Source organism: Pelophylax lessonae (genome assembly GCF_965119305.1).
Source record: "Pelophylax lessonae genome assembly, chromosome: 4".
Lineage (NCBI taxonomy): Eukaryota > Metazoa > Chordata > Amphibia > Anura > Ranidae > Pelophylax > Pelophylax lessonae.
This window is the reverse complement of record NC_138771.1, coordinates 273,774,676-273,796,044: the sequence shown is the minus strand read 5'-3', so window position 1 is coordinate 273,796,044 and position 21,369 is coordinate 273,774,676.

Here is a 21,369-nt window from a genome sequence, read left to right as displayed (position 1 = left end):
CATGTTAACTGTACATTGTATACCCCTGTATGTTGTGGTCTTTAAGGTGCCCATCTAATAGTTTTTTGAAACTATCGATGCTCCCTGCTGATACGACTGTTTGCGGAAGAGAATTCCACATCCTTACTGCTCTGACAGTGAAGAACCCCTTACGTACTTTAAGGTTAAACCATTTTTCCTCTAGTTTTAGTGAGTGGTCACGTGTCTTATTGTATTCCCTTTCTCTGAAAAGTTTGTTCCTTATGCTAGGGTCGCCAGTACAGTATTTGTACATTGATATCATATCCCCCCCTTAATCGTCTCTTCTCCAGAGAGAATAAGTTCAGTGTTTGCAGTCTTTCCTCATAGCTGATGTCCTCCATTCCCCTAATTATTTTTGTTGCCCTTCTCTGGACTCTTTCCAGTTCCAGCATATCCTTCCTGAGGACCGGTGCCCAGAACTGGACAGCATACTCCAGATGTGGCCGGACCAGAGTCTTGTAGAGAGGGAGAATAATCTCTTTATTTCTGGAGTGAATCCCCTTTTTTATACATCCCAGTATTCTGTTGGCTTTGCTTGCAGCGGCTTGACATTGCATGCCCCTGTCAAGCCTGTTGTCTACCAGTACCCCCAGGTCCTTTTCCATATTAGATTCACCCAGAGCCCCCCCCCCCCCCCCTAGTGAGTAGCTTGCTTTCTGGTTTCTGGCACCCAAGTGCATTACTTTACATTTTTCAACATTAAACCTCATCTGCCATGAACATTGCCTGCTCAACCCAAAATCTGCAACCCCAAGAACCCCCATTACAAGAACAGAGGAAGAAGAAACAAGGCCTGGGACAAAATTGCACAAATATTGCCTGATTGGGCCAGCTACTCTGCCTCCCAGAAATAGAGCAAAGGTAAAAACATCTATCTGTGTACAGCATCCATGTTATGCATGCTCACACTGAATGACATATGTTCATGTTCTTTTGTTATGATGTAAATCTGCCTACAAGTTTTGTGCAGCATTACCACAGCATATTTTCACAGACCAAGAACCCAATGCAAAGCAGCTTATGAAGTATTCTTATAAGGATTCAGCATATGCCAACCCCACTAGACAGACCTGTGAATATTTTTTAGAAGTTGAGAGGTACTTCTCGCTGCAATTATTTCAATTGGAAAAAATGAATAACAAAAAAAATGTTTTTGATTGTTTACATTAATTTTATTATGCAAAACAATTATGCATAAAATATTGTTTTCAATCAGAACAAGTCCATAGTTTTGAAGTCTTTACTTTACATTATTCTGTAGGGTCAAGCTGCCATGAGAGCTGTTCATTGGGAGACAAAGAATGATACAAAATTATCCCTGATGTTTGCAGTATGTGTGCTGCTATGGCTTCCACTTCAATGGGTTCTTTCCATTGTGTGGATTATTGTCTCTTTTAAAAGGAACCCATCATGCTTGGGAACAAAATTGTGCAGGGCACATGCTGTCTTAACTGCTGTGATTGCCTTTAGCATGTTCGAGTTGATTGGAGTGTGCAGAAAATGCCACTTAGGGCTCTTTCACACGGGCGTTCCGCATGTCCGTATTTCATCCTATTTTGTTGCGGGTGATATACGGACATAATGTATGTCAATGGCATTGCGGATGACCATCCGCTGACATCCGATTTTCGTCCTTTCAGTTCTGTTCCATTTTTGGAACGGAACAGAACCCTATTTTTGTTCCGTTTCAAAAACGGAACAGATGCAAAATTGGATGTCAGCGGTGTCATCCGCTGACATCTCCAATGCCCATAGACATACATTATGTCCATATATCATCTGCAAACGGATGGGATGATATGCGGACATACGGAGCGGATGACACAAATGTCATGCGTGTCCGTGCAAAAAAAAAAAAAACGCGGCGGAGCAGAAGAAAAAAACTGAGCGGCCGTGTGAAAGAGCCCTTATTTGAAAGGAGGCCAGAAGCACACTCCACAACTCTTCATGCTCTGGTGAGTCAATAATTAAATAACCCTCTTTTGTAAACCAGGCCGCGATTAGAATAGGGCCTTAGCAGGTGCTCACCTTGGACAAAGGCCTCACCCTCAATAAAGATAAAGGGTACAGGAGGACTCTCAACGGAGAGTTCTTGTGTAGGTCAAGTTTATCTTCCTCCTGCAGTATCTGTCCAAAAGACGAGTGACCAAAAATGCTGGAGTCTGAGTTGCTCCTATATGACCCCAAATCAAAATAACAAAATAAATAATTTGCATCTGCCACCACCAAAGAGACAAAATATTTTTTTTCCTTACTAATTAACATATTTATAATTACAGCGCTTGCTATTTCTTATGTGTTACCCGCCAATTGTTACCACACAGAAATTGCAGCACTCCCAGGAAAGATGGGCTATAGTGGACCATTTTTCCCTTGTTGGCTTTTTTTTTTTTTAACCATAACCGTATCATTCAGAACTTCCCATATGAGAAGCGTATGTCTCAGATAATGTAGCTTGCTGTTGATTTTCCCACAATGAATGCAAAGTGCAGACTAGACAAAGACTGATGGGTTGCTACTGTAAGTACCTAAAAGTTAATGGAAAAATAAATTATTCTTATGCTTTTTTTTTTTTTTTTAGTCCAGATCATCAAAACAAAATGAAAAATTTTAAAGGATACCTATATCCAGCACAGGAAGCAAGTGCATAAGCACTAAGTATATTAATGCAAGAGAAATGGATTTTCTGCATCCTGTCCTGGAAATGAGAAAGTCAGTACATGTGATCAGCTATTTTTTACAAATATAGCTTAAGGGCTCAGTTACACAGGAGAACATGGTTAATCTGAAGATTCAAGTGAAAAAAAAGCAGATTCTTGCCACTGCAATGGCAGGTGTGGGCAAAAACTTCTGTCCAGACAGACTAAGCAAAGACTGACAACAGCTGCAGCTGTTCCTTCTAGCTCAGATGTATTCAGACATGGCAATTCGCTGTGATTATGGACCATTACCAGAGCTCACCAGCTCTTTTCTAAATTCTTTCAAACAGGTGGGAAATGTTGTAGCTGCTACCAGCTTGTCACCGCTAGGCTGAGTGGACACATCATTGCAGCTACAAAAATTTCACAGAATTCGCAGGTTAGCCCCATTTGAAAGCGTGAATGATGGGGTGTGAATGTTCTAAGGCATATTTGTTTTTTCAGCCATGAAAGATTCTGGAAACCTGTAGGTGAAGTGGAAATAGAGGTCCAGGAGGAGGAGCAACTTAGCCAAAAACCTGTGCCCACTAAGGCTGCATTCACACACGAGCGTAGCGTTTTACTGCGTTTTTTACTGCGATTTTACCGTGATTTTTTAACACGATTTTACCGCGATTTTCAGGCGTTTTTTTCAGGCGTTTTTCATTGACATCTATCAAAAACGCTGGTAATCAGCCCAAAAAGAAGCTCGTGTACTTTTTTCAGCTACAGGCGTTTTGCAAAACGCTCATATGTGAACAGGGGCCATTTAAATGAATGGGGTTTTACTTGTTGGGCGTTTTGGAACGTTTTTTTTGAGCGTTTTTGGAGCTGAAAAACACTCAAAAACGCCCAGGTGTGAATGGAGCCTAAAAGTACCTCCTCAAGTATCACCCCCCTACAAAAAGAGTTACCATCAACATTACAACCACTCCTGGGGTCACAGAAGGAATTTAGGAACACTCAGTCCACTCAGACACCACCCACAACATGCTTGGTTAGAGAAAGAGGAACTACTCCAAATAGATCTAAGCTCTTCCAAACGCTAGCTACGAAGGTACAATATGCTTTCACGGGGGAAAAATGTATCATGGGCTCTGGCATGCATGCAGGGGCAGTCGGAATTATCAACCAACATCAAGCTGATTGTGATATTTAAATTCTGAGACAACTGGGACAGGACAAAATGATGCTAATTGGGGGTTAAGTGCAGAATCCATCTGCAACAGAGATTTTGTCCAATTAATGGTAAGACCAGAGTACTTGCCATAGTCTTTACACTTTATACTTTACATAATGAGGGATCAGAGTCACCCAACAATAAGAGCATATTGTCAGCATATAATATATTTTAAATCCTACAATGGCATCATCAGCCCAAATACGGGTTGCCAAAGCAAAGAGAAGAGGAGATAATAGGTATCCCTGTCTGGTACCCTTGCCTAATGCAAATACAGGAAACAGCTGCCCCCCCCCCCCCCCACCCTTATGGTTGCCTGAGGGTGGTAATATAGAAGGCGTACCCAGGATATAAAACTATCCCCAAAGCCAGCCTAATAGTTTTAATGCAGCAGCTTTAACACACGTAGGACACCCAACATTTGATGTGATTAATTCTTACAAAGCCAATACACCTTTGCACACTGATACTGACTAGTATTCTAGCTTTTTTCTTCTCCCTTATTTTCTCTTCATCACTCAGCTAACTTGATCCCAGTGGTGATGGAGAGAAGCAAGGGAGGGGCAAATAGGGATGCAAGCACCTGATGCCCTCTTTATCAACCACTCAGACCATCAGTTGTTAGGATACCAACAGCTTGGGCCTGCACAGTGCCCAAGGTTGCAATGCAGCACAATAAAAATTGAGTGCTTTGTGTAACAAAAAGTCAGGCTGGATCTACTCGCTGGCTCGTTGGCAATTTTTGGGCAGTCTGGGGCAATTTTTAGGCATGTTGCAAAGGGACCCCTGAAGAATTCAGAAGACACCCTGGTTAAAAAAAAACATTAGTAATTGATTTAACCACTTCAATACTGGGTACTTTCACCCCCTTCCTGCCCAGGCCAATTTTCAGATTTCAGTGCTGTCACACATTTAATAACAATTGCGTGGTCATGCAACATGTAGTATGGTAAGCAACGGGTTAAGTTGCTGTCTGCAAAATGTTACAATTATGTATATGTCTGGGAGCTGGGTGTGGCTGAAGTTAGTTGCATGCTGATGTGCAGTGAATAAAGAAGCAACCTGTACAGCTTGTCTGTGTTAATACACTACATTTTGGCGACGAGGATGGCTAGCTTTCTGGATTTACCGACTATCGGACCGTTTGATGTGTCTGGAGACCACACTAGTCTCTCACAGCGCTGGGACAAGTGGAAGAAGGGATTTCAGCTCTATGTTATAGCCACAGGAGTGACTGCACCTGCTCAGAAGAGAGCCATGCTGCTGCATCTAGCTGGACCTCAAGTTCAGGACATTTTTGAAACCCTGGGAGCAACAGGGGAAGATTCAGACTATGAGACAGCCATGAATAGACTGAGTGAGTACTTTGAGCCAAAGAAAAATATTCCCTATGAAAGATATAAGTTTAGACAGGCTGTGCAAGAACTGGGAGAAACCACAGACAGTTATGTGACTAGGCTGAAATATCTGGCAAAGTCTTGTGATTTTGGGACTGTAACTGAGGAGATAATCAGAGATCAGGTCATAGAGAAATGCACATCTGTGCACCTCAGGAGGAGATTATTGAGAGAACCTAGTCTCACACTTACTAGTCTGCAGGAGATTGCAAGAGCCATTGAACTGTCTGAGCTCCAGGCTCTGCATATTGAAACCAAGGACACTGCATCTGTCAATACAGTCTCCAAAACTACCTATAATAATAGGAATATCTGGAGTAGGAAAGAGAGTTTTCCAAAGAGGACTTTACATATCACCTGCAATAAATGTGGCAGGGCGGGACACACAAGTCAGGACTGCACTGTGGTACAGAATAAAATGTGCTATGCTTGTGGAAAGACAGGTCATTTTGCAGCTGTGTGTAGAAGTACAACCAGAGATAACAAAACCAAAGGACAATCTGCACAAGTAAATGTTATAGCTGAGGATAAAGAGAGTGCTCCTGACTGTGAATTTATATTCTCCCTGTGTTCTCTGCAAGCTAACATTAACATTAACATTAACCATTAAGATTGGAAATACAGATGTGTCAGTGTTGATTGACTCTGGAGCTACATGCAATGTTATGGACTTGGCTTCTTGGCACAGTCTTAATGGCAGAGAAAATCACCTTAAATTGTGTAACACCACTAAACAGATTTATACTTATGGCTCCAGTACACCACTGCAACTTAAAGGCAAATTTTATACCTCTGTTCAAACACATGAGACTGGTCCTCAATTGCAGACCGAATTCTATGTTGTAGATGGCACAGGGTCGCCTCTGCTTGGTCGTCAAACCGCAATGGCACTAGGGGTGTTACAGATTGGCCGTGATGTAGGCAGCGCAAGAGTGAATATGGTGTCTCCTGCTATTTCTGCATTGAAAGAGGAATTTAAAGATTGCTTCTCTGGGTTTGGAAAATTAAAGGATTTTCAGTTGGAGCTTCACATTGATCCACATGTAAAGCCTATTGCACAGCCAGTACGCAGACTTCCTTATAGCCTGAGATCACCTGTTGAGCACAAACTGGCAGAGCTGCTAGACCTTGACATTATTGAACCTGTGGAAGGGCCCACTCCGTGGGTATCGCCGTTAGTTGTTGTACCAAAGGGCACAGATATTCGGATTTGTGTGGACATGAGATGTGCTAACCAAGCTGTGCAGAGAGAGAGACATCCAATTCCCACTATTGAAGATGTTCTGCATGCAATGAATGGGGCAAGTGTCTTCAGTAAACTGGATTTGAAATGGGGTTATCATCAGATTGAATTGACCCCAGCATCTAGAGTCATCACTACATTTGCAAGCCATAAAGGTCTTTTTAGATACAAGAGGTTGATATCGTCCGCACCGGAGGCCTATCAACATGTGATTCAGCAAGTGCTACATGGTTGTGAAGGCACGCATAACATTTCTGATGATATCATTTTGTGGGGAACAAACACACAGGAGCACGACGAACGTCTCCGTGCAGTGCTAAATCGCTTGAAGGAGAAAGGGTTAACATTAAATGAGAAGAAATGCACATTTCAAATGAATAAATTGACTTTTATGGGCCATGTGCTGTCTGACAGGGGCATTGGTCCGGAGGACTGTAAAATTAAAGCTGTGTCTGATGCCAGAAATCCTGAAAACCCTGCAGAAGTACGCAGTTTTCTTGGGCTAGTGAATTACTGTGCCAAGTTTATTCCAGATATGGCGACTGTCAGTGAACCTTTGAGAGTGTTGACTCGCAAAGCAGTCCCGTGGAAGTGGGGCTTTTTGGAACAAGGTGCATTTGATGAACTTAAGAGACGGCTGACTTGCGCCACAACTTTGGCTTATTTCAATCCTACTGCACACACCCAAGTTATTGTCGATGCTAGCCCTGTGGGGTTAGGCGCCATCTTGGTTCAGAGACAATGCACAGGCGATTACAGGCCTATTCAGTATGCAAGCAGATCCCTCACTGATGTAGAGAGACGTTATTCTCAGACCGAGAAAGAAGCTTTGGCTGTTGTTTGGGGATGTGAAAGGTTTCACACCTATCTCTACGGCCTTGATTTTGAAATCATCACAGACCACAAGCCTCTGGAAGTGATATATTCGCCACGCTCAAAACCATCCGCCAGAATTGAGAGATGGGTTCTCAGATTGTTACCATATCGCTTTACAGTGCGGTACAGACCTGGACCGACTAATGCGGCAGATGCACTTTCCAGATTGCCTCAGTCTTCTGCACCTGTTCATAACCTGGCAGAAGAGTACATTCGTTTTGTGGCTACTAACGCCATGCCTCAGGCATTGACACCGCGGGAGGTTGAAGAATTGTCATCTGTGGATCCGGAAATTGCTCGGTTGAGAAAATGTGTAAGACAAGGGGTTTGGGTGGATTGTGACCCAAGCTATCACAGAATCAAACAAGAGCTGAGTATTGCAGGACAACTAGTTCTACGTGGCAATCGTATTGTGATGCCTAAAGATTTACGGAAACGTACATTACATTTAGCCCATGAGGGCCATCAAGGCATTGTACGCACCAAACAAAGATTACGTGAGAAAGTCTGGTGGCCAGGAATTGACAAGGATGTGGAACGTTTGGTTTCTTCATGTCGAGCATGTCAGTTGGTGGGCAGCAAACCTAAACCAGAACCAGTAACTCACACTGTTCTACCTGAGGGACCATGGGAAGATTTAGCCATTGATCTGTGCGACATTCCATCTGGACACCATCTTTTAGTTGTTGTGGACTATTATTCAAGGTGGCAAGAGGTGGTAGTTCTCACTAAAGCTACATCATCAACTGTAATTGAGGGGTTGGAGAGCATTTTTGCATCTCATGGGTTGCCTAAACGGATTGTGAGTGATAATGGTGCCCAATTTACTTCTCAGGAATTTCAGGATTATCTGAAATCAAATGCTATTGAACATCATCGTACAACTCGTACATACTGGCCACAGGCTAACGGGGAAGTGGAACGCCAGAATCGAACCTTGCTGAAAGCTTTGCGGATTGCTCATTTAGAGAGAAGAGACTGGAAAAAGGAACTGTGGCGTTTTCTTTTGGCTTATCGCACAACTCCGCATACTGTCACTGGCGTTAGTCCTGCGGAACTTCTTTGTGGTCGCAAATTCAGGACAAAATTGCCAGACATTGGGGGTCCTCCTACAAGTCAGAAACCTTTTCGGCATATTGATGAGGAAAGGAAGATCCGGGCTGAACAGTATGCAAACCACCGCCGCCATTGTCAACCTAGTGGCCTTCAACAGGGTGATAAGGTGTTGCTTCAAAGTGATCGGTTTAACAAACTGGCTCCGTCCTTTGAACCTGAGCCTTATGTTGTAAAGGAGAAAAGAGGTACTCAAGTGGTTTTAGAGGATTTAGATGGACACACAAAAGTGCGTAATTTCTCATTTGCGAAGAAATTTATTGATTCAGAAGGTCAAGTATCGGAAGATGGCGAACAGGCAAAGAGTAGTGATGATACTGCCAGTGATCCAGACTTAAATCCACAACCATCCACATCGGAATGGCCAAGAGAAAAACGAGCAACAAATCCACCGGCCTACCTTAAGGACTATGTGTATAGTCAGGAGTTTATAGGTTAAATTTTTAGTTGTTCATCCATGCATTTTGTTAATCTTATTAATACGTTGTGCATGTTATGTTTTATTCAAAGAGAGGAGGGAATGTAGTATGGTAAGCAACGGGTTAAGTTGCTGTCTGCAAAATGTTACAATTATGTATATGTCTGGGAGCTGGGTGTGGCTGAAGTTAGTTGCATGCTGATGTGCAGTGAATAAAGAAGCAACCTGTACAGCTTGTCTGTGTTAATACACTACACAACACTGTACCCAAATTAAGTTCTTATCTTTTTTTTTTTTTTTTTTAGATAGAACTTTCTTTGGTGGTATTTATTCACCACTGGGTTTTAAATTTTTTGCTAAACAAAAAGATCAAAATATTTGGAAAAAAAAAAAAAAAACACTTTTCTTAGTTTCGGTTATAAATTTTTGCATATAAGTAATTTTTCTTCTTCACTGCTGTGCACTGATGAGACAGCACTGATGTGCACTGATGAGGCAACACTGATGGGCACTGATTGAGCTGCACTGATGATCAGCGCCCTACTTATTAGTGTAAACAATTTACTCGGTGTACCCTGTCAGACTTGCCGATTATTGGCTCTTCCTCACACATAGGGGGGGGTAGTGTTAAATGTTTTAGCGGATTTAGAACCACTAACAAACTGAAGCCAACGGACAGACCTCTGCCGGGATGGTTCGCGAATGCTAATGCGATAGGCGAACCTGCTCAAATGTTCGCGAACCACAGGTTCGCGGCCGACCCCATTTATTTTAATGGCAGGCGACCATGAAAAACTTCCAGGTCATATTTGCAGCCACAAAATATTTAATAGCTGTGCACACATAGTCCCACAACATGGACACTGACATACCAGAAGTATTGCTATTGGAAAAGTTGCCATAAAATTTTTATTTTTTTTTTCAGCAAAAAAATTAATATTTTTTTTCCTAAATCAGCCAGAACTGACAGCAGCCGGTAAATACACGTCAAATACATATAGGGTCCATTCACACGTCTGTAAAATGGGTCCGCATCCGTTCCACAATTTAGCGGAACGTTTACAGACCCATTGATTTTCAATTCCAGTCTGGCAAAAATAGCCATTCACTGGATAAAGAAGTAAGTGTCGGCCAGTACAAGCCCAAAAAAAATTAGCCCACAGGCGTTCACCTGACAGCAAAGAACTTTGTATTCTGTGGCTGGAGGTAAATTAGGCATACACAGAATACAGAAGTAAGCGTCGGCCAGTACAGGCCCCAAAAGATAGCCAAAAGGCGTTCACCTGACAGCAAAGAACTTTGCATTATGTGGCTGGAGGCTCCCTCCCGCTCTCTTGCTGGCTGGCTGGCCTCTCTCCTCTTAATCGATCCATCCGTCCAGTCCTCCTCACTCTCACTGAGTCAGCGTCCTCCACTCCTCCTGTGTAGCAGCAGACTGTGAGCAGAGAGAGACAGGAAGACCAATGTCTGGGGTGAGGCGAAGGAAGCAGACAGCAACACCAAAGAACCGCCCCTTTTACATCGGAGGAGGTCCTGGAATCCAATCACAGGACAGCATGGTGAGTGGGAGTGTTCGGGCGCACTGCTCTGCGCCCCGAGGACACTCTAAAGGGCCACAAACCAGCTTGCCAGAAAGTTGGCACATGATGGGAAAATCTCCACTCCTCTCCATAGCAGCAATGTGTCCGGCGCCCCGCTGTATTAAAGGTACACTTTTTTTCTCTCAACACTGATGCTGCGTGACTAGCCTCGGGGGGGGCGTGGCCCCTGCGCCCCTTATCGACCAGCCGCCACTGCCTATTACCTAGCAATTTGTGTCACTGACAGTCTGTCCATGCTCCACACAGCAACCTCTCCCTACACTGACAAAAGACAGAATATAGGCCAAACAATAGTACACCTATACCAGTCCTTAAAAGGACTTTTGTGGACCTTTTACCTAGCGATTTGTGTCACTGACAATCTGTCCCTGGTCCACACAGCAAACCTCTCCCTACACTGACAAAAGACAGAATGTAAAATGGCAGCCAGGTCAGGTCTATTTATAAGGTAGGGGGTATGTCCATGTGCTGAAATGTCCCAATTGGCTGTCCTTTACCACCTGATGGATGTGTCATGGGTCAAAGTTCTTCACAATGTAAAAGAATATGGAGGCCACGAACATCGCCAGATGTTCGCATGATTAGCGAACGAGCGAAAGTTCGCCGCGAACCGACCGCTGGACAAACCGCAAGGCCATCTCTATAAATGAAAGCTGATCATTTTAATCACCCCTGCCAGTGTTATGTTGTTTGTCTCACCCATGTAAACTGATACATGCTGCTGGAGAGCTGAAAAAGCTGTGCTTTTGAAAAACAACAGACTTGCTGGCTGGATCACCAGATGAAAATAGAAGAAAGAAAGCCTTTAAAAAGTAAACTAATACAGCCATCACATATAAGAATTGATAAGTTGCAATATAATAAATGTTTGCTGTTGGGTTTAATACTGCTTTAACTTTACACTGAGATTATTCAGCACCATGGATAGCACAGAGAAATGAACATACACACTGAATAAAGACATTGTAAGCATACTTCTGCTTTTAAAATAAACCGTTCCTAAGGGAAATAGGAGGGCTGCTATCGCTGACATCTATCTAAGGATGCTAAGTATCTTGCTTTGGTACTTTCTGAAACTCTGAAAGGAAACAAATCAAATCAGAAGCCCTTACCTGCATACTTGTTCTAGGTCATTGACTCAGTATATCCACTTCACGACCTCCCTGTTGTAGCTTTACTGCTACAGCGCGGCCACTGTGCACAGGATCACAAATATATATACAGGATCACGCACTTCTGGGTCGCGGGCATGCTGCATGCGGCTTGCTTCTGTTGTGATTGTGCACAGCAGGAGCTGATCAGCGGATACCATGAACTCAGGCTGGGTTCACACTGCCATACGGAGCCGCTCACAGCAGGGATCTGGTGCATCCCTGTTCACTGTTTTAGGTCCGATTTCAGTCTGAATTTTTGGCCGAATTCGGACCTGAAACGGACCAGAAGGCGCAAAGGACTCCTGTGCAATTCGCACCGGAGCAGCTCCGGAGATATGTGAACCAGCTCCATAGAGAGCTAGTCACAGTCTCCTGACATGCAAATTGGATGCAGGCAATAGTGTGAACCCAGCCTCAATGTCTGCTGACATTGTTCGGTACACAGGCAGAACGGCGATATGCCTATGTAAACAAGTAATCTGCTGTTTTTTAGGAGGGAAGGCACAGATCCTGTATCTCTGCTATGCCTTCCTCTAGTATAAGCACCTCTCCCACAGTAAGAAAACACCAGCTAGCCACACAATTACCCCTTTGATCACCTCTGATGTTAACCCTTTCCCAGCCAGTGTCATTAGTACAGTGACAGTGCATATTTTTAGCACTGATCACTGTATTGGTTCCCGCAAAAGTGTGAGTTAGTGTCTGATTGTCCGCTGCAATATTGGATTTCCACCACCAATATCGCACTGATTGCTGCCATTACTAGTAAAAAATAAATAACTCTCACAATTTCATAAAACAATTTCATAAAAATATCCCAAAGTTTGTAAGCGCTATAACTTTTGCACAAACCAATCAATATATACTTATTGGGATTTTCTTTACCAAAAATATGTAGCAAAATACATATTGGTCCAAATTGATGGAGAAATTTGAATGTTTACATTTTTTATTGGATATTTTTTACAGCAGAAAGTAATATATAGTTACATAGTTACATAGTAGGTGAGGTTGAATAAAGACAATAGTCCATCCAGTTCAACCTGTGTAAATAGCCCCCGTTCACATAGGGGCGACGCTACTTCGCACCGCGACCTCCGAGGTCGCGGTGCGAGCAGCGCGCCGCGACCTCGGAGCGGCCGCCACGGACTTCATAACATTGAAGTCTATGGCGGTCGCCTCCTGGTCGCCCCAAAGAAGCTCCGGACCCTTTTTCTAAGTCGGAGCGACTTGTGTCGCTCCTATTAGAACGCGTCCGCAGCTTCCCTATGGGATGCGACCTACGGCGACCTGTGAGGCGACCAGGTCACCTCACAGGTCGCCTTAGTGTGAACGGGGGCATAAAGGGTTTTGTTTTTATTTTAGTTTTTTTCAAAATAGTCGCGTTTTTTGTTTATAGCGTGGAAAAAACCAAGAACGCAGAGTTAATCGAATGTACCTAAAAAAAAAGCTCTATTTGTGGGGAAAAAAGGACATATATCTTATTTGGGTACAGTGTCGACCGTGCAATTGTCAGTTAAATTAACGCAGTGCTGTATCACAAAAAATGGCCTGGTCATGAAGGGGGGGTAAATCTTTCGGAGCTGAAGTGGATATTGAAGCAACAACAGTTCAATATAACAGCCAGGCAGCTAACAGAATAAGAAGTTAGCTCTATGTATGGTATATCTCTGGAAAGGTTTCCCTACAGGAAACTGTCATCACCGTAGGTGACTTGCTGGAAGTAAATGCTGGTAGTGTAATGCAGTATCAAAGTTAAGCCAATTTAGATATGTTAACTCCTCGCGCATGCATGTGTTGCCCAAGAACTAAATTATAGAAGTGTCCCAATACATTTTTAGCATGGTTTATTTTCAGTAAATAGTGAGCCACAGCTTGTTTACTACAATTTCTGCTTGGCAAATTAATAGAAGCACAGTGTATCCATAGATCTTGTACGACAATGAAGATATTACAAATATGATGCAATTTGAGTCATACAAAATGTATGGCTCCAATCGCATCGCATGTGATGTGCACAGGAATGCGGTGCATTTTTGGTGCAAATCACATGTGGTGTTCAGCATGCACCAGTGTGAACCCAGGCTATGTTCCATGAACGACACCTCCAAACAGAACCCAAGCTTAAAAAAAGCAATGGAATCAAAAACGTTAAAAAAAGCCAGTTAGCAGTTTATGCAGCTAAAAAATGCCACTCAAAAACCCACTAGTTTTGTTTTTTGCAGCCAGAAAACGCCCCTGCCAAAAACTGCTGATAACAGCCTATGTGTGCATGGACACATAGGATACCATGCTGGGGAGTTTACTGGCTGCAGAAAAAAACACCTAAAGCCAAAAACAGATGCTTTAAAAACGTCCAGTGTGCATGAGGCCTTAGAGCTAGCACTCTGTGATCGTTATCTGCTCTTCTGTAGCACATAATAAAATCCACAATGATCTCCTCCTATTGCTATGTGAATAAACATCCACACTTTTTTTTGACAAGCCGTTCATGGCACATGAAGTGAGGGGAAATCTCCTCAATGAAACACACTAGGCAAACATGGAATACACCTCTTCTGGTCTATGGAACGCAAGTGGAGCGCAAATTGGCATTACTCACTTCCTGATTTGCGCTCATTTTTACTGTTGTCATATGAGTGTAAATATTAATACTTTGTAATAAAAGTTTATAATATTACAACATGAGAATATCTGTTATGTTTCCCCCTTGCCAATGAGAACGCATAAGGACCGAATAACCACTTAAAGCGGAGTTCCGGGCACAAAAATGATATTTTTTTTTGTGCCCCTCCGCTAGTTCGACATTACCTGAAAAGGAATTGGATAGTTATTTTTTTTTTTTTTGTTTACTCACCTTGTAATTGAAGATCGTATATACTCACCTCAGAGTACCTCCTCCCTCAGCGCCGCGGCTCACCCCGTCACTTCCTGTCTCGCGATGATTCCTGGAAGCTGAACGTCATCACTCCGAGGAATCAATGCGACGGCACCGGCCCCGCTCGTCACTTCCGCATCGGAAGTGACGAGAGGGGCCGGTGCAGGCGCATTCTGGGACAGGAAGACGCGGAAGAAGACACAGAAGAGGACCGCGCCGGCTTCACCTGCCCACAAGAGAGATGGAAACGCTCTGGAGATAGAAAGTAAGTATTTCTTCTAAAAGGTAAGTGCGAACTGGGACAGATCAGAGGCTAGCCATTGTGGTATGTTTATTAAAAAATGACTTCTGTGCCCGGAACTCCGCTTTAAGGACCAGGCCTATTTCTGACACTTGTTATTTACAGGTTAAAATCAGTATTTTTTGCTAGAAAATTACTTAGAACCACCAAACATTATTTTTAGCAGAGACCCTAGAGAAAAAAATGGAGATCGTTGCAATACTTTATTTCACACCGTATTTGTGTAGCGGTCTTACAAACACAATTTTTTTGTGAAAAAATACATTTTTTAAATTAAAAAAATAAGAAAACAGTAAAGTTAGCCCAATTATTTTCTATAATTTGAAAGATAATGTTACGCCGCGTAAATAGTTACCTAACATGTCATGCTTCAAAATTGCCCATACTCGTGGAATGGTGACAAACGTTGGTACTTAACTACTTGCCTTCTGTGCACTTATACCCCCTTCCCATCCAGACCAATTTTTAGCTTTCAGTGCTCTCACACTTTGAATGACAATTGCGCGGTCATGCTACACTGTACCCATATGAAATTTTTATCATTTTTTTCACACAAATAGAGCTTTCTTTTGGTGGTATTTAATCATCTCTGGGTTTTTTATTTTTTACAAAAAAAAAGAAAAAAGACAGAAAATTTTGAAAAAAAAAAAAAGTTTTTCTTATTTTCTGCGAGTAAATTTTGAAAATAAATACATTTTTCTCCTTCACTGATGTGCGCTGATGAGGCGGCATTGATGGGCACTGATAGGCTGCACTGATGGGCACTGATGAGGTGGCACTTATGGGCACTGATGAGGAGGTACTAATATGCCGCACTGATGAGCACTGATAGGCGGCACTGATGAGCACTGATAGGCGGCACTGCTGGGCACTGAGAGGTGGCACTGACGGGCGGCACTGACGGGCACTGATGGGCACTGACGGACAGCACTGATGGGCACTGGCGGGCGGCACTGATGGGCACTGATTGACACTGACGGGTGGCACTGATGAGCACCACCATCAGTGCCCACACTCAGTGCCCATAGTGCTGCCAGTCAGTGCTCATCAGTGCCTAGATGAGCAGGCACTGATGGGCACTGACTGGCAGCACTATGGGCACTGATTGTGTGCACTGATGGGGGGCACTGATGGCGGGCACTGTGGGCATTGATGGTGGGCAGTTAGTGTGTTTTGGTGTACCTTGTGTAATCAGGGCACTGGTGATTAGTGCCCTGATTACTTTTTTCTGTGTCCCCGGCGGCTGATCTGCTCTCTCCTCTTCCTCACACTGCAGTCTCCGTGTGAGGAAGGAGCGCTGGCGATGAGAGATGATCTCATATGTTTACATATGAGATCATCTCTCATTGGACGGTCCGATCACGTGGTGAATGGCCGCTGTGATTGGCCATTCACCATGATCTGTGATCGGCTGTGTCCAAGGGACACGGCCGACACAGATTTTCCCCGATGCGCGCTCGCGGGAGCGCGCGGGGAGACTGTTTCTGGGAGGCCGTTTAAAAACGGCCTCCCGAAAATGTGAGTCCGCGCTGCAGCCGTACTTCGGCTGTAGCGCGGATGGGAGGAGGTTAAAAATCTCCATAGGCAACGCTTTAAAAACTTCTACAGGTTACCAGTTTGGAGTTATAGAGGAGGTCTAGGGCTGGAATTATCGCTCTCGTTCTAACGATCGTGGCAATACCTCACATGTGTGGTTTGAACACAGTTTACATATGTGGGCGCGACGCTTTAAATTTTTTTTATTTTTTATTATTTATTTTACCTTTTATTTTTTATTTTTATTCTGTCCCTTTAAAAAAAAAAAACGTTTGATCACTTTTATTCCTATTACAAGGAATGTAAACATCCCTTTAATAGAAATAATCAGGGCAGGCCCTCTTTAATGTGAGATCTGGGGTCAAAAAGACCTTAGATCTCACATCTACACTAAAAAGCAAAATTATATATATATATATATATATATATATATATTACAGTATCTCACAAAAGTGAGTGCACCCCTCACATGATAAATATATTATATCTTTTCATGTGACAACACTGAAGAAGTGACACTTTGCTACAATGTAAAGTGCGCAAGGTCTCTAACATCCACCAGCTCCATGATGTCGCTGTGGAGGAATGAGAGAGGACTGCAGTGGCAACCTGTGAAGCTCTGGTGAACACCATGCCCAAGAGAGTTAAGGCAGTACTGGAAAATAATGATGGCCACACACAATATTGAAACTTTGGGCCCAATTTGGATATTTTCACTTAGGGGTGTACTCACTTTTGTTGCCAGTGGTTTAGACATTAATGGTTGTGTGTTGAGTTATTTTAAGGGGACAGCAAATTTACACTGTTATACAAGCTGTATACTCACTACTTTACATTGTAGCAAAGTGTCATTCAGTGTTGTCACATGAAAAGATAGAATAAAATATTTTCAAAAATGTGAGGGGTGTACTCACTTTTGTGAGATACTGTATATGATTTTGCTTATCATGAAAAAAATGGGTTCTTTAAGGCCGTTGGGAGGAAGCAACGTATGACGTAGCTCTGGTCCTCCAAGGCCATAGAGTCAAGGGGTGCCAGCTTGCCCTCACTCGACTTCCTACCTAGGAGGGGAAAAGACTGGATTGTTTTCCCTGCTAACGACGGCTCCAGTAAACAGGGAACACAACCGGGAAGCATCGGGGTGGGGGGGGGGTTCACCTCTGCCGCCGCCCATGAAAGTGTGAATCCACTGCTGGGACAACTTTTATGTAAAAGAGGACCGCCCGCCCTGTAAAAAAATACCAGGGTTATGGCAGCTATCTGCTGCCGTAACCCCGGTATTTAACGTCAAAGTAGCGACATAAAACTGCGGCTGGCGGTCCGTAAGTGATTAAAGGCAGAGGAATATCTTAAGGTGGGGTGCTGATCTTTTGCAACCCAAAATTATCCTGGCACACTTACCTGAGGTGTTTTTTTGACCTTTGGGAGAAGAGGTCAAATATATTTGGTACGTGCGGAGTGTTGTCACTTGGGAGCACAGATTTGTGGATTTTATTTATCACCAAGTCACCATTTTAGTATTATGTCACAGCAAGCATTTTATTATATATCACAGCAAGCACTTTATGGAACCTCAATGCAAGCACTTTAATATATATCACAGCAAGCACTTTATTGAACGCCATTGCAAGCACTTTATTGAGGATTCTGCAGACTTTTCAAAATGAACATTTACATGTGAATTGCACTTAGCACTTTTTTTTAGGACATCACATAGCATTTTATTGGTTGTCACAATTTATTATGATAAATTGTTTATGTATTATATCATTTATTTGAATGTTAAGTTTAGCACTTTATAGATTTGGTATTCATAGGGATTCTAAAGAGAGCGGTTTCTGTCTTTGATTATTGTCAAAGGAAAAAAAATTGACAGAAGTTGTAACTCTCCCTAACTTTATAAAAAATGAAAAAACAAAAAAAAAAGGTTTTGCCTTTAGTTCTTCTTAACCACTTAAGCCCCGGAGGATTTGGCTGCTCAAAGACCAGGGCCTATTTTGCGATTCGGCACTGCGTGATTTTAACGGACAATTGCGTGGTCGTGCGACACTGTACCCAAATTAAATTGACGTCCTTTTTTTCCCACAAACAGGGTGGTATTTGATCACCTGTGCGATTTTTATTTTTTGCGCTATAAACAAAAAAAGAGCATCAATTTTGAAAAAATAACAATATTTTTCACATTTTTTATATGAAACTCCCCAAAAAAAAAAAAAGTAAAAATCAAAATTTTTTAACATTTTGGGCCAATTTGTTTTCTGCTACATATTTTTGGTAAAAAAAATCACAATAAAGGTATTTTGATTGGTTTGAGCAAAAGTTATTGCGTTTACTAACTAAGGGAAGGATTTATGTCATTTTTATTGTTTTTTTTTTTTTCTAGTAATGGCGGCGATCTGCGATTTTTTTGCGGGACTACGACATTGCGGCGGACAGATCGAAGCCACTAACATTTTTGACACTTTTGGGGGTACCAGTGACATTACTACAGTAATCAGTGCTATACATATGCCCTGTTACTGTAAAAATGACACTGGCAGGGAAGGGGATAACTTTATTAGAGATCCAGGGGTTAAGTGTGTCCCTAAGGGCCTGCTTCTAACTGTCAAGGGGCGTGGCTTTTGATGTAACCACAGAGACATACAATCCTACATAGCAGGATCGTATAGTCTCTGCTGTTACACCAGGGAGAATGACAGGTGGCTTTGTTTACATCAGCCGCCTGCCTTTCTCCCTCTCCAGCGGGAGATCGCGAGTGGCCGGCAGACATCCCAGCCACCGGTCACTCGCGCAGGGATCCCTGTGAATGAGCGGGAGCGTGGGAGCTCGCCCACTATTGGCTCGTGGCCGAGTGACGTACCGGTACGTCACTTTGCTTAGGAGGGGCTGACCGCCGCAGTATATGTACTTGCGGCGGTCGGCAAGTGGTTAAAATAAGCTAAACTGCACGTCTCATCTGACCAATGTTGCAAACCTGCCAGATTGCATTTTACTGACACAACAAGTTTTTACTGGCATTTCCAAAAGTTACAAAATTACAGTTTTAAGTGCAAATTTCAGTATTTAGGCTACAAACAAGTACAAAATGCAATTAACAATGTGATTTAAGGTACATATTAGGGCAAAAAGCATATTTCTTTTTTTATTTTCAATATAGTAAGTAAGAAGGGACAGGACAGGCAAGAAATTGGAATAGGCAGGCACACACACATGAAATTGATTCTCACTGCGCAACTGACAGAACTCCAGTACAAACAGCACTGACAGTCCCACTCCCATCCTGAATACCCGCACATGAGGCTCCGGCTACTCCACTTGGCTCCCTAGCGCCATGACATCACACAACACGTTCAGGCACCACCTCCGCCAGATCCGCCCCCGCCGCCCGAACACACTATAGCAGACACACGGATGGTCTTCGCCAACTCTGGACCAGAACTGCACATGCGAGCGAAAAGTGCCAGTACTGGTTGCCAGTAAAAAATGGGCTTTTTGACTTACCGTAAAATCAATTTCTCTGAGTTCTTTGTCAGGCAAAGCTTCTCCATTATTCAGAACCATAGGGTTATATTGCCTCCTACAGGAGTAGGACACTACACAGAAAAAAGACTTAGCTACGCCTATGGAAAGTCCTAGGTGGTATACTCCCCCTCTCTGCTATGGGTCTTCAGTTTTGTAACAAGCAGTGTCAGAAGTATTACAACTCCATAGAGGGGTGGGTGCTGTGTCCATCAATGAACTCAGAGAAACTGTTTTTACGGTAGGTCAAAAATCCCATTTTCTCTTTCGTTCATTGACGGACACAGCTTCTCCATTATTCAGAACCATAGAGATGTCCCGAAGCAGTGCCAAACATGAGGGGTGGGACAACAAAAAATCCCAAGGCTAAACACAATAGCCAACCAGGTAAACAGGAGCTAAACAAAAAACAACTGGAGCCCAACCTGAACCTTACACCTCCAAAGAGAGAACAGACCCTCTAAACAGCAGCCTGCAAAACTTTGCTGTCAAAGGAAGCATCCGCAGATGCCAACACATCCACTTTGTGGAACTAAGTGAAAGTATACACCGACGACCAAGTGGCCGCCTTGCAAACTTGCACAACTGACGCCTGATGATGGAAGGCCCAAGAAGCACTAAGCACCCGAGTAGAGTGCGCCGTTACAGGGAAAGGAGGAACCTGACCCCTGATAGAATAGGTCCGAGTCACCGTCTGTCTGATCCATCTGAAAATGGTCGCAGAAGAAGCAGACAGCCCTTTCATGGCCCATCCATAATCACAAACAGTGAGCCTGACCCCCGAAAAGACTCAGTGGCAACCCGAATCTCCCGAACCACATCCAAGGCATGCAAAGCAAATTTCTTAGAGTGCTTGGACCTGGGACACAGGGAAGGCAACACAATGTCTAAATTCAAATGGAAATCAGACTACCTTTAGGAAGGAATGATGGACATGGGCGAAGAACCACCTAATCTTTGTGGACCACCAAATAGGGGGTACAAGACAACACTGCCAGTTCCAACACCCTGTGAGCAGCCAAAAAGGCCACCTTCTGGGACAGCGTAAGCAGGGGAATCTTCCTAATTTTTTTTCAAGGGAGGCTTCTGGAGAACAGAAAGCACCAAGTTCAGTTCCCAAGGTGGTAGAGGAGACCGCACCGGTGGAGTTAGATCTTGAACCCCTTGAATAAAAGTACCCACCAGGGAGTGCATGGCCAGGGGTTGCTGAAAAAAGATCGCCAAGGCCAACACCTGGCACTTTGGCAGTACTCAATGGCAATTTCTGCTCAACACCTCATTGAAGAAAGGTCAGAATCCAAATCTGAAAAAGAACGAGGATGAACTCCAAGCGACTCACACCACAAAATGCACACTTTTCACGTACCATGATAGATCTTCCTAGAGGTAGTCTTCCTAGCCTTTAGCAGTGTCAGAATCACTGACGCAGACAAACCTTTATCCTTCAGCACCAT